This window comes from Triticum dicoccoides, chromosome 2B, assembly GCF_002162155.2.
Source record: "Triticum dicoccoides isolate Atlit2015 ecotype Zavitan chromosome 2B, WEW_v2.0, whole genome shotgun sequence".
Lineage (NCBI taxonomy): Eukaryota > Viridiplantae > Streptophyta > Magnoliopsida > Poales > Poaceae > Triticum > Triticum dicoccoides.
In genome coordinates this window covers 405,539,853-405,552,268 of record NC_041383.1, presented here as the reverse complement: position 1 = coordinate 405,552,268, position 12,416 = coordinate 405,539,853, and the positions used below count along the sequence as shown (strand labels likewise).

The 12,416-nt window shown below is 53.2% G+C and overlaps 1 pseudogene; it reads left to right on the top strand.

Annotated features, from left to right (window-relative positions):
• The first annotated feature begins 7,775 nt into the window (after positions 1-7,775).
• Positions 7,776-12,199, top strand: LOC119363916 (annotated as a pseudogene).
• The last annotated feature ends 217 nt before the right edge of the window (positions 12,200-12,416 follow it).

Sequence of the window (12,416 nt, the reverse complement as noted above, 5' to 3'; positions counted from 1 at the left end):
CCTGCAGAGTTGTTGTGTTTGGATGCTGGTTCATATTGGGGCGAGGAAACTGAGCCATCACGTTTTCCATGAACTGGCGATTCATCTCAAGCTGTTGGATCATACCAGCCATGTACTCAGGCGGTGGTGGGAAGTTGCCACCACGACCACAACCAGCTGGTCTAACCATCCTGCTAGTATATAACAGGGGTAGCTCAGTATTGAGAAATTTGCATAGACAAGAATCATTCATGATGAAACATGCATAACGAAAGGAGCACGACAGATACCACATAGATAGTCGGCATAACTTACAAAAGGGGTCGGACATAGAGCTCAGTACATAGAGTCCAGTACATCGACTAAGTCATTATAGGCGGCACGCAGGCTCGCGAATGCATCTAATACTAATGAGCAAGACTACATCAGTCCCAGGAGGTACTATGAAGGTAGCTGTAACCTGACAGCTGGTAGTGAGGCAACGGATAGTCCTCCACGTCAGTGGCCTGGGGGCCGCGGATACTCTGGTGTAGAACCCGACGCTCAGGTGGCAGAAGAGGACCAAGTGCGGGAGAGTAGCCTCCCACCTCTGGCCATCCGACACCGTGGGGCATCACGGTCCTGGCTGGGTAGATCGCAGAACGCGGCAGCTGTCCAGACCGGACAAAGGGGTGCAACAGCGTCAGAGCCCTGTAAAGGTGCTGACGAGTGGTGTACAACTCGTGGCGAAGAGCTCTGTTAGCTCGGTCCAGCCCATCAGCATGCAGAACCAGGCGCTGATGGTGGAAGGGCTCTCGGGTGACGGTGGAGTAGGCGGCAGTGTAGTATCCCTCCGCACCAACGTCAGATGCGATAGGAATGTGTCTGAAAGGGGAAGTGTCCAACGCCTGATACTCTCCACGAAGACGTGTCAGGGCAGCATGAGCAGCATCGTGGACTGCCATCTCGATGGTCACTCCAACACCATGAGCGGTGTGCATCACGGTAGTGGACTCATACTCCCGAGAGTAGAGGTGGACGATGGCACGGTACTGCTCCTGGTTAAAGTCCTGGTACTCCTCGTAGACGGTGTACTCAGGGTGCCAGCGATAACCCAGATAGGTCATCATATCAGCTAGCACAGCAGGTGATCCTGAGGCACCAATGGCCGCAGTGTGGCGCACGACCTGCCTTGTGGGTTCCATCTGAAAACAAAGATGTTTCAATGGAGTCAAATGACAACATGGGCACTATTCAAAATGCTATCCTACAGAATAACTATGGCTTATCCAACTTTGGGGTGAACGTGGTAACGGGATCCTAATGTCAGAGTTAGTAAATTCGTTTAACCCGAGTAGAAAAGAGTTCAGAGTCCCAGAGTAAAGGTCGAGGAGTAAAAGATCCTAGTACCACCCGATGGCGACGTGGGCCTGTAAGGCACACAGCCAAGTTAGTAAAGTTTTTGTAATGTCTGGACTCGACTTCGGCCAAGGAGTGTGGAAGGGGGATTCCTACAGGCAGTCGGCTCTGATACCAACTTGTGACGCCCTCGATTCAATCGTACACTAATCATGCACGCAAACGTGTACGATCAACATCAGGGACTCACGGGAAGATATCACAACACAACCCTAAAACATAAATAAGTCATACAAGCATCATAATACAAGCCAGGGGCCTCGAGGGCTCGAATACAAGTGCTCGATCAAAGGCGAGTCAGCGGAAGCAACAATATCTGAGTACAGACATAAGTTAAACAAATTTGCCTTAAGAAGGCTAGCACAAACTGGGATACAGATCGAAAGAGGCGCAGGCCTCCTGTCTGGGATCCTCCTAAACTACTCCCGGTCGTCATCAGCGGGCAGCACGTAGTAGTAGGCACCTCCAGTGTAGTAGGGGTCGTCGTCGACGGTGGCGTCTGGCTCCTGGACTCCAGCCTCTGGTTGCGACAACCAGAAAGAAAGGAAAGGGGGAAAGGGGAAAGAAAGCAACCGTGAGTACTCATCCAAAGTACTCGCAAGCAAGGAACTACACTACATATGCATGGGTATATGTGTAAGGAGGCCATATCAGTGGACTGAACTGCAGAATGCCAGAATAAGAGGGGGATAGCTAATCCTGTCGAAGACTACGCTTCTCGCAGCCACCGTCTTGCATCAAGTAGAAGAGAGTAGATTGAAGTCCTCCAAGTAGCATCTCCAAGTAGCATCTCATAGCATAATCCTACCCGGCGATCCCCTCCTCATATCCCTGAGGTAGAGCGACCACCGGTTGTATCTGGCACTTGGAAGGGTGTGTTTTATTAAGTATCTGGTTCTAGTTGTCATAAGGTCAAGGTACAACTCCAAGTCGTCCTGCTACCGAAGATCACGGCTATTCGAATAGATTAACTTCCCTGCAGGGGTGCACCACATTCCCCAACACGCTCGATCCCATTTGGCCGGACACACTTTCCTGGGTCATGCCCGGCCTCGGAGGATCAACACGTCGCAGCCCCACCTAGGCAAAACAGAGAGGCCAGCACGCCGGTCTAAACCTAAGCGCACAGGGGTCTGGGCCCATCGCCCATAGCACACCTGCACGTTGCGAGGGCGGCCGGAAGCAGAACTAGCCCCCTTAATACAAGAGCAGGCTTACGTTCGAATCCGGCGCGCGCCGCTCCGTCGCTGACGTCTGAAGTGCTTCGGCTGATACCACGATGCCGGGATACCCATAACTACTCCCGCGTAGATGGTTAGTGCGTATAGGCCAGTAGCCAGACTCAGATCAAATACCAAGATCTCGTTAAGCGTGTTATATAACCGCGAACGCCGAACAGGGCCAGGCCCACCTGTCTCCTAGGTGGTCTCAACCTGCCCTGTCGCTCCGCCACAAAGTAACAGTCGAGGGCCGTCGGGAACCCAGGCCCACCTCTACCGGGATGGAGCCACCTGTCCCTTCAGCCCCCTCATCAGAATCACTTGCGGGTACTCATCGAGCTCACCCGACTTTAGTCACCGTCTGTATAGTATGTATGTATGTATAGTATATACCCGTGATCACCTCCCGAGTGATCACGGCCCAATAGTATAGCAAGGCAGACTGACAAGAATGTAGGGCCAATGATGATAAACTAGCATCCTATACTAAGCAGTAGGACAGCAGGTAAAGGTAACAATAGTAGAAGCAAGGACATGCTATGCAGCAGTATAGGATTAACGGAAAGCAGTAACATGCTACACTACTCTAATGCAAGCAGTATAGAGGAGAATAGGCGATATCTGGTGATCAAGGGGGGGGCTTGCCTGGTTGCTCTGGCAAGAGAGAGGGGTCGTCAACTCCGTAGTCGAACTGGGCAGCAGCAGCGTCGGTCTCGTAGTCTACCGGAGAGAAGAGGGGGAAGAAACAATGAATACAATGCAAACAAATGCATATCGATGCATGACATGACAAGTAACGATGCTAGGTGTGCCCAATCGCGGTAGTAGGTGATACCGACGAAGGGGGGAAACATCCGGGAAAGTATTCCCGGTGTTTCGCGTTTTCGGACAGATGAACCGGAGGGGGAAAGTTGCGTGTTTGGTATGTTAGAGGTGTGTGGTGGAGGAACGGGCTGCGTATCCGGGTCCGTCTTGTTGTTCTGAGCAACTTTCATGTAGAAAGTATTTTCATCCGAGTTACGGATTAAAAGATATGATTTTCTAAAGATTTAAATCATTTTCTGATTTTATTTATTCATTTAAATCCAACCTTATCCAGAACAGTGCCTGATGACGCAGGCATGACATCAGAGTGATGTCAGCAGGTCAACTGGTCGGTTGACCGGTCGAACCAGACAGGTGGGTCCAGTGGGACCCACATGTCATTGTCAGGGACAATAACAGAGTTCTAAAATTAACTGAAAGGGTTAATTAGTGTGTGGGTCCTAGCAGTCAGTGAGAGGTTAAAGTTTTAATTAACTAATTTAATTAATTAGCAGTTTACCTATTTGTTTTATTTTTTTTATAGCATGGGGCCCGCATGTCAGTGCCACTGGGCTGCCCAGTCAGCACGTTGACCCAGTCAACAGGTCAACAGGGGGCCCTGGGCCCACCAGTCAGTGGCCCGAGACGGTGTCACGTGGGTGCCAGCTCGGCACCCGCCGGAGACGCGCCGGGGCTAACTCCGGCGACCAAAACAACGGCGGCCCCTCGCCGGAGTTGGCCGGAACCATGCTACGGGGCTCGGTTTCGGGCGTGCGTGGGTGCGTTCGAACGGTCACTCGACCGCGCGTCGAGTGGTGGTGGTGGCATCGCCGGACCTGGCCGGAAACGTCACCGGCGACGAGGTCCGCGGCGTTGCGTTCGGGCGCTCATCAGGGATGGCGCAAAGAGGCACGGGAGGGGGCGTGCGCGTGTGCGTTGAGTCGGGCGTTCGACGCCGCGTCCATCTATGGTGGCGGCGCGGCCCGTAACAGGCTAGGACGACGACGGCGAGAGGCCGAGCGGACGCCGGTGTTCGGGCGCTGTCGGAAACGAGGCTAGAGGGCACGGGAAGGCACGGGCCCGAGCTCGTTGGGCTCATGAGAGCAAGAGGAGCTCGATGCCGTGCCCAGGTGAGTGCGACAGGGGCCGTGGCCACGGCGGCGAGGTACACCGCGGCGACCGGAGCCCGGGCACGACGACGAGCTAGTTACCGCGCGAGCTAGGAGAGCTAGAGGGCGGAGGAGGGAGGCAGCTCACCTAGCGGCACGCACGAAGGCCGGTGGTAGTTTAGTAGCAGCAGGGGGGTGTCGCCGGAGTTGGTGAAGAACGCGGCCGCCGGAGATGAGGGCGAAGGGGATCCGGTGATTCGGGGTTCCTCCGCTCCAGCTGAGGCCTCCGGTGGACGAGGAAGATGACGGAGGCGTCGACGGACACGCAGGCGCGGCGAGGCGGCGACTGTGGCCGTGCGATTCACGGCAGCGAGGCCATGGCGGCGCTCGGTTGCGGTGGGGAAGGAGGGGGAGATGGATCTGGAGGGGAGAGGGAGAGGCGCAAGGACCGAGGGGAGAGTGGGGGCGAGTGGGAGGGGAGACCGAGGGGGCGCGGCGTCGGCGTCCTTATCACCTCGTCTCGCCGCCGGCGAGGGGGGTTCGGTTGGGACGCGCCCTGTTCCGACCCGGGTCGGGGGAACAGGGGAAGGGGACGCGGTGCGGGGGCTGGGCCGGCTGGGCCGGCCAGTCTGGCTGCGGGCCAGGGGGATTGGGCGGTGGCCGTGCGGGTGGGTTGGGCTGCCTGGTCCAGGGGGCTTCCCCCCCTTTTTTTGTTTTTTTTGTAATCTCTTTCTTTTATTTATTTTCCCTTTCTGTTTTATTTAGTTTTAGGGCATTTAGGCATTTTATAAAATGGTGTTTGCTTCACCATAATTACCAGTGCAATATTTGGCAAACCCCGAACATTTTCGCTTTGCCTTTTGAAAACTTAGGGTGTTTGTCACTAATTCATATTTTGAATTTGCAATGATTTTGAACTACCACTTGATTAGCAACAGAACACAGATGACATGGCATCATTAGAAGAGTTTTACTGTAGCCTAATTATCCGGGCGTTACACCCAGGGCGCTCGCGCGCCTCTCTTGGCCCGCCCTGGCTTTGAGGCGTGCCCCCGCATGTGGTGCCTCCTACAGCCACGGCGCTGGCGCCCCCGGCGCCCCCGACGTTGGCACCTGCGGCCCCCGCGGCCCCTTCGGCACCCGCGGCCCCCCCCGGCGCCCCCGGCTCCCGCGCCCCCCCCGACGCCTGTGGCCGGTCCGGTCACCCGCGCCTGTACGGGCATTTTTCGCCCGAGCTCTCGCTATGCCTCGGATGACTACGTCCATGGGCGTCCACCTCTGAGCCGTCGCCGTTGCCGTCCTCCGTTCGAGCCGCTCTTCATGACCCGCTCTGGATGGCTGTGATGCAAGAGGAGTTTGACGCTCTGTTGCACAACCAGACGTGGCAATTTGTTCCCCGTCCCCGGCACGCCGACGTGATTACCGGGAAGTGGGTCTTTAAACACAAGCTCCGTCCTGATGGTACCCTTGATCGCTACAAAGTGCGCTGGGTCGTTCGTGGCTTCCGTCAGCGTGCTGGCGTTGACTTCACTGACACCTTCACTCCGGTCGTCAAGCCCGGCACGATACGCATGGTTCTCCACCTTGCGGTCTCCTGTGCTTGGCCGGTGCACCAGATGGACGTCTCCAACGCCTTCCTCCATGGTCACCTCGAGGAGCAGGTCTTCTGCCAGAAGCCCATCGGGTTTGTTGACCCGGCGCTTCCCGACCACGCGTGCCTGCTTTCGCGGTCCTTTTACGACTCAAGAAGGCTCAGCGCGCTTGGTACCAGCGCATCGCGGCGTTTCTCCACCAGCTTAGGTTCCGCTCTACCCGCTCGTACGCCTCGCTCTTCGTCTACCATCAGGGCTCTGACACGGCCTACTTGCTGCTCTATGTCGACGACATCATGCTGACGGCATGTACGATTGGTCTCCTCAGTCAGCTCATGGCTCGTCTTCGCGCCGAGTTCGTCATCAAGTGCTTGGGTCCTTTGCACTACTTCCTTGGTGTCGAGGTGGTGTGTCGTCCGGATGGCTTCTTCCTTCATTAGCGGAAGTACGCTTACGAGCTCCTGGAGCGCGCCGACATGCTTAACTGCAAGCCCGCCACTACGCCTGTTGATACAAAGGCCAAGCTTTGTGCCACAGATGGTTCTCCTGCCTCGGATGCTGCTTTCTATCGTTCTATCGTTGGTGCTCTCCAATACCTCACTCTGACGCGACCAGAGATCCAGTATGCCGTGCAGCAGGTGTTTCTTCATATGCATGCTCCTCGAGATGTTCACTGGGCTGCCGTCAAGCGGATTCTCCGCTATATATGTGGCACTATGGATCTTGGCGTCACGCTTCATGCCTCCACCGACATCGCCCTCATCGCCTACTCCGATGCAGACTGGGCGGGCTGCCCTGACACTCGTCGCTCCACTTCGGGCTATTGTGTATACCTTGGACCCTCACTTATCTCGTGGTCGTCCAAGCGGCAGCCTACGGTCTCTCGTTCCAGTGCTGAGGCTGAGTATCGTGCGATGGCCAACGGCGTCGCCGAGTGTTCGTGGCTTCGCCAGCTGCTTCAGGAGCTCTCTTTCCCTGTTGATCGTGCCACGATGGTCTACTGCGACAAGGTCTCGGCGGTCTACCTCTTCGCTAACCCGGTGCATCATCGACGGACCAAGCATATTGAGTTGGATATCCATTTTGTTCGGGAACAGGTGGCCCTTGGCCATATTCGTGTTTTACACGTCCCTACTTCCCAACAATTTGCCGATATCATGATCAAGGGCTTGCTTACGGCGTCATTTGAGGAGTTCCGGTCCAGTCTTTGCGTCAGCCACGGTGCCTCTTCGACTGCGCGTGGGGGGGGGGGGTTGAGTATATGTGTTATGTACATATTGCGTATTGGGCCCGCCTCCTAATTTCTTGTATAGTTGAGGTCCGTGGCCCATCTTTGTACACCATATATACGTGCATATGCACGAAGAGTAATACATCGTGCAATCATACAAGTAGCAAAAAAAGGATGACGTTGGCTGCCCATCAACCTACAACGGCGGTACGTTATACAACCCTACCACCAACCTTCTTGGCTGTTTGCAAGAAGCTCTGATCCTGATTTTTTTATTTTGAAACCAGGGTCAGATCCGGCTGAACATTGCAAAAAAAAAAGTCAAAACACATAAATTTGACCCGTATATTATTGTCTTACATACAAAAGGTTAAAACGACCTGCGTTTTCCTTTTGCATATGTCTCACAATAGCTACATGTTTGATCACAAAATCTAAAACGAAGCTAGGCTTGAGTACCATATAGGTAACATAGAACTTTGCCGAAAAAGAATCGTAGTAGGGATTCCATCCAAGTGCGCTCGAGAAAAGGGATTCTATCCAAAGCTGGACACACAGAAAAGGAGAGGGGGGAGAGAGAGACTGAAACAGAAGCAAACCCAAATCCAGGCCCAACAGCTGCAGAGGACACGCCCTTCTGCCCCGTCTTCCTCATTGGGGGTTTCTTCCACGGGCAAAGCCGCCGCCTGATGAAGAGCAAATCCGCCAAGAAGGCCGCCGACGAGGTACCAACCCTCTCTATCTCTCTATCTCTCCGCCTCCCCTCTTTCTCCGCTTTACTTAGGGTTAGGAATTAGGAGACCTTTCTCGGTCGGATTCTAGATTTCTCTTTTGATGCCGATTGCTTTTTTCATGGACTGAGAATCCAAGAATTTTATCGTACCAGCTGCTTAGATTTCAGACAGAGAATTAGCACCATGCCATGCCCGATTCTTCTTTATCGCTGTGTTCTTCGGGGACCCCCCCACTAACTGAAGCTTCTACCGTCATCTTGTTAGGATGAGGCCAAGTCCAAGAAGATCCGATCCTCGCGCGGCAAGCGTCGGAGTGTCCGCCACAGCCGCAGCCGCTCCCCTTCCCCCGACGGCTCCAGCTCCAGTTCCCCACCCCGCAAGCGCTCCAAGAAGCCCACCAAGAAGATTGTTGACAAGAGGAGGAAAAAGAGCAAGGGCAGTGGCAGCCGCCGCCGCCGCCGCCGCAGCCTGAGTCCAAGCCGTAGCCCCAGCGGTAGCCCTTCCTCGGTGTCCAGGAGTCACTCCCGCTGCAGTCACCATAGCATTAGCAGCAGCAGTGCCTCAGACTCTGAGAGGTCAGTTAGCCCACTGCCCAAGAGCCACTCCAAAGATCCTAGGAAGAAGAAAGGAAGGGGGAGGGACAAGGATCGAAAGAGGAGGCGGGTACGGAGATCAAGGAGCTACTCGAGCAGTCCAGCCAGGAGTGGAAGTAGCAGGAGCAGGAGCAGGAGCAGGAGCAAGAGCAAAAGTAGGAAGCAGAGGGCGGACGGCACGAGACATTATGCAAGTAGGGACAGGGTTGTACAGGACTATGACAAGTGCCAGGATCCGCAGAATGAGAAGAGATCTGTTGAGGATGTTTATAGCGAGGAGGACGCGGTTGCTGACGATTATGAGAAGAATGTGGAGCTGAAGGAGATGGAAAGCCCACCTTCCAAGGATGCTAATGAAACGGGTGAGATCTTACCTGTTAGTTGCGAAAGCCCAGAAGTTGAGGAGGATTTGGAGCTCATTCTCAGGCAGAAAGCTCTTGAGAACTTCAGGAAGTTTAAGGGAGCCGTGGCCATGGTAGGCAAGACAGAAAACAATGGTACAGGGAAGGAAGTACTAGCAGATAGCCCCCAGAATACTGTCACAAAATTTCCTGAAGCAAGGTCTGCTGTTGTCCCTTTTCAGAGGCAGGGAAGCAATCTTGGAGTTGGCCACTCTACTCGATCACCTGAATTTGATGATTTTGAGAATGGTAGAAGTCCTTGGAAGCAGGAAACGACTCACAGGGATAGATCACCTGGAATACTCGAGGCTGGTGATACTTGTGGTCCTACGCAACAGCAGGGAAGCGGACTAGAAGAGATTCGTTCAACTTCTCATATCACTTCACATGATGGTAGGAATGGTGGTAGTGTAATGCAAAGGTTGGGAAGCACCCCCGCGAGTTCTGGTAGTATAAAGCAAAGGTTAGGCATCAGCTCAGTGGTGAGTCCTGTGCAAGCAAGACCCAGAGTTAGATCAGTTGTGAGTATACCCTCCAGGGAAGGGCTTGATGGCAGTACATTTACAACAATCCCTACAGTTTGTGAGAATCCTGCCTCTGTCGAAAGCAGTAGTGAAGTAAGACATTTTCCTGCTGAAATAAACAAGCTTGAAGGAATCGATGGAGATGATAGAAAGATTGGTGAAGCTTCAATTCCTGAGAGCTCTGTTTTGTCGACTGATGCGGGCAAGAGCCAGGCAGCAGGGACTGAGGACAAAGATGGTTCTCAGTTTGAGAAGAGGACTTTCTCTAGGATGCATGATGGAGAGACAGTGCAGGTGAGCAATAAAACTGCACTGTTGCTCTGTATATCAAGTGCTTGAATATCACAAGGTCAATCATATGCATTGTGTCTAACTGCCTTTCTTACATTCTTCAGGTCAGCTATAAAGTCTACATACCAGCGACAAGCCCGCGACTTGCAAGGAGGAAGCTGCAGCGCTGAAGGCATCGAATGGACTTCCATCTAGTCGTCATTAATCCCGTTGTCTGCAGTTCAGTTATATAGCTGGATAAACTCTTGTAGCACGTGAACTCTCTTTTGTTCCTTCTAGAGATCCTGCACGACTAATACAACACCTGCTCACGTCGTGACTACATCTTACTGCTCGATAGTAGCACACTTGGACAGAAGCTGTGATGGCTTAACATGATACAATCGTTGTTTATTTTTTGGGCAACTATACATCGTTGTTGAGCTGAAATATAGATGGCTGTGCTTTGCCAAATGAACTTTATCCCATATAGCAAAGCCATCCATTTTTACATGCACTTGGATTCTTGTAACCAGTAAACTTGATCTTGGATCCTGTGATGCAGTGTACTGGTCTACTACTTAAAACTGTTGTTGCCTTTTGTGGCGCAGGATATTGCAAGGAGCTATAGAGAAATGTTGTGTTTTGTGGTTTAAACTTTGCAACGATGGCATGCCTCGGAATAATCCGTGGTTTGGAGATCTATGTGCAGTTGCAGTTCGAAATGATGATCATTGTTTATTTGGCGTTGATCACTGTAGTTGTATGTTTGCATCATGAATAAATAGATGGGTTCCTATCTTGACCTTTTCTTTTCCACATTGGTTCATTTATTCAGTTTATTATGCGCTAGCCTGCCCAGATATCGAGGGTGAGAGAACCTCCATAGAAATCTGGTCCCAGCAGATGCGGCTGTAGAATTCAGCCCTTTTTTAGAGATGAGGTAGATATAATTCAGCTTTGCATCATATCTGAAATATTGAACTGACAGGCCGGTTTCATTGCAGAAACATTCTGTTGGAACTCGTGGGCTGCTGTAACAGTATATGATTAGAGCGGTAACAGATTAGGCAAGGCGCTCTTAGTGTCGTCCTGGGTTTCATGGCACAGAAAGATTTCCGAATTCGGACTTGGACAGATTTCGCCGTCAGTTCCGAGACCGAGGAGAGGAGGACGGCCGGATCATGCAGGGAGTCTGGCTGTCCGTCGCTAAAAGAGCAGCCTCTTCTGGCCTCCACCAAACCAACCAAGCAACCGAGCCAAACAGGCTCACCTTCCAACAGTAGTATAGCTGCCGAAGCAAATCAACATGGCGAGTGGCACGAGGGATCTCGGCGTGGCGCTTGCTGTCCTGCTCCTGCTGTTCATGCTCGGGGCCTCCGCCGCTGCCGCGGTCGTCCCCAGCATCGACGCCACGCGGACCCGCCACCTGCCGCTGCCGCCTGGACTGCTGCGCGGCCCGGAGAGCGTCGCCTTCGACGCCAAAGGCAACGGCCCATACAGCGGCGTCTCCGACGGCCGCGTCCTCAAGTGGAACGGCGACAGGCTCGGCTGGACGACGTACACTTACAGCCCTGGATACAGCAGCGAGGCGTGCACGGCGTCCGTCCGCCGCCCCGAGACCGTGACCGAGAGCCGCTGCGGCCGTCCGCTGGGCCTACGGTTTCACCTCAAGTCTGGCTACTTGTACATAGCCGACGCCTACAAGGGGCTCATGAGGGTCGCGCCAGGAGGTGGGGAGGCGACGGTGCTTGTGACGGAGGCCGATGGCGCTCCTCTCCGTTTCACCAACGGCGTGGACGTCGACCAGGTGACCGGTGAAGTCTACTTCACCGACAGCTCTATGAAATATCAAAGGTCACAACACGAGATGGTAACAAGAACCGGGGACTCGACAGGCCGCCTAATGAGATATGATCCACGCACAGGAAAAGTGATTGTGCTAAAGGCCGGCATCACTTACCCCAATGGTCTCGCCATCAGCGTTGACCAGACACACCTCGTCATCTCATCGACCGGGCCGTGCAAGTTGTTGAGGTACTGGACCAAAGGTCCCAAGACAGGCACGATCGAACTGTTAACTGATCTACCGGGCTATCCTGATAATGTGAGCCCGGATAAGAGAGGAGGATACTGGGTGGCATTACATCATGAGAAGACAGAGCTCCCCTTTGACGTTGATAGCCATCTACTTGCCTTGAGGATCAATGCTGATGGAAAAATAATCGAGGAGATGAGAGGACCCAAAGGCATGAGGCCGACAGAGGTGGTGGAACGGACAGGCGGTAGACTATTTGTGGGATCCGTCGAGCTTTCTTATGTGGCCGTGGCCACCCGCAAATAGAGATTAATTTAAGTTCTGTAAAGGATTTGCATTGAGCATGCTCTTTTTTTCAATGTCATGTTCTGCTTTTCTTTCCTAATTCATTTGTTCCATAAGTGCATTTTGTTAGATGAGTCTTAGTTAAACGACGATTTTCTGTTTCAGTAGCATGTCTCCATGGAGTCTTTAATAAAGCTATAAACAAATACCATCGTGAGTTTCAGAGACGCAAGAATAC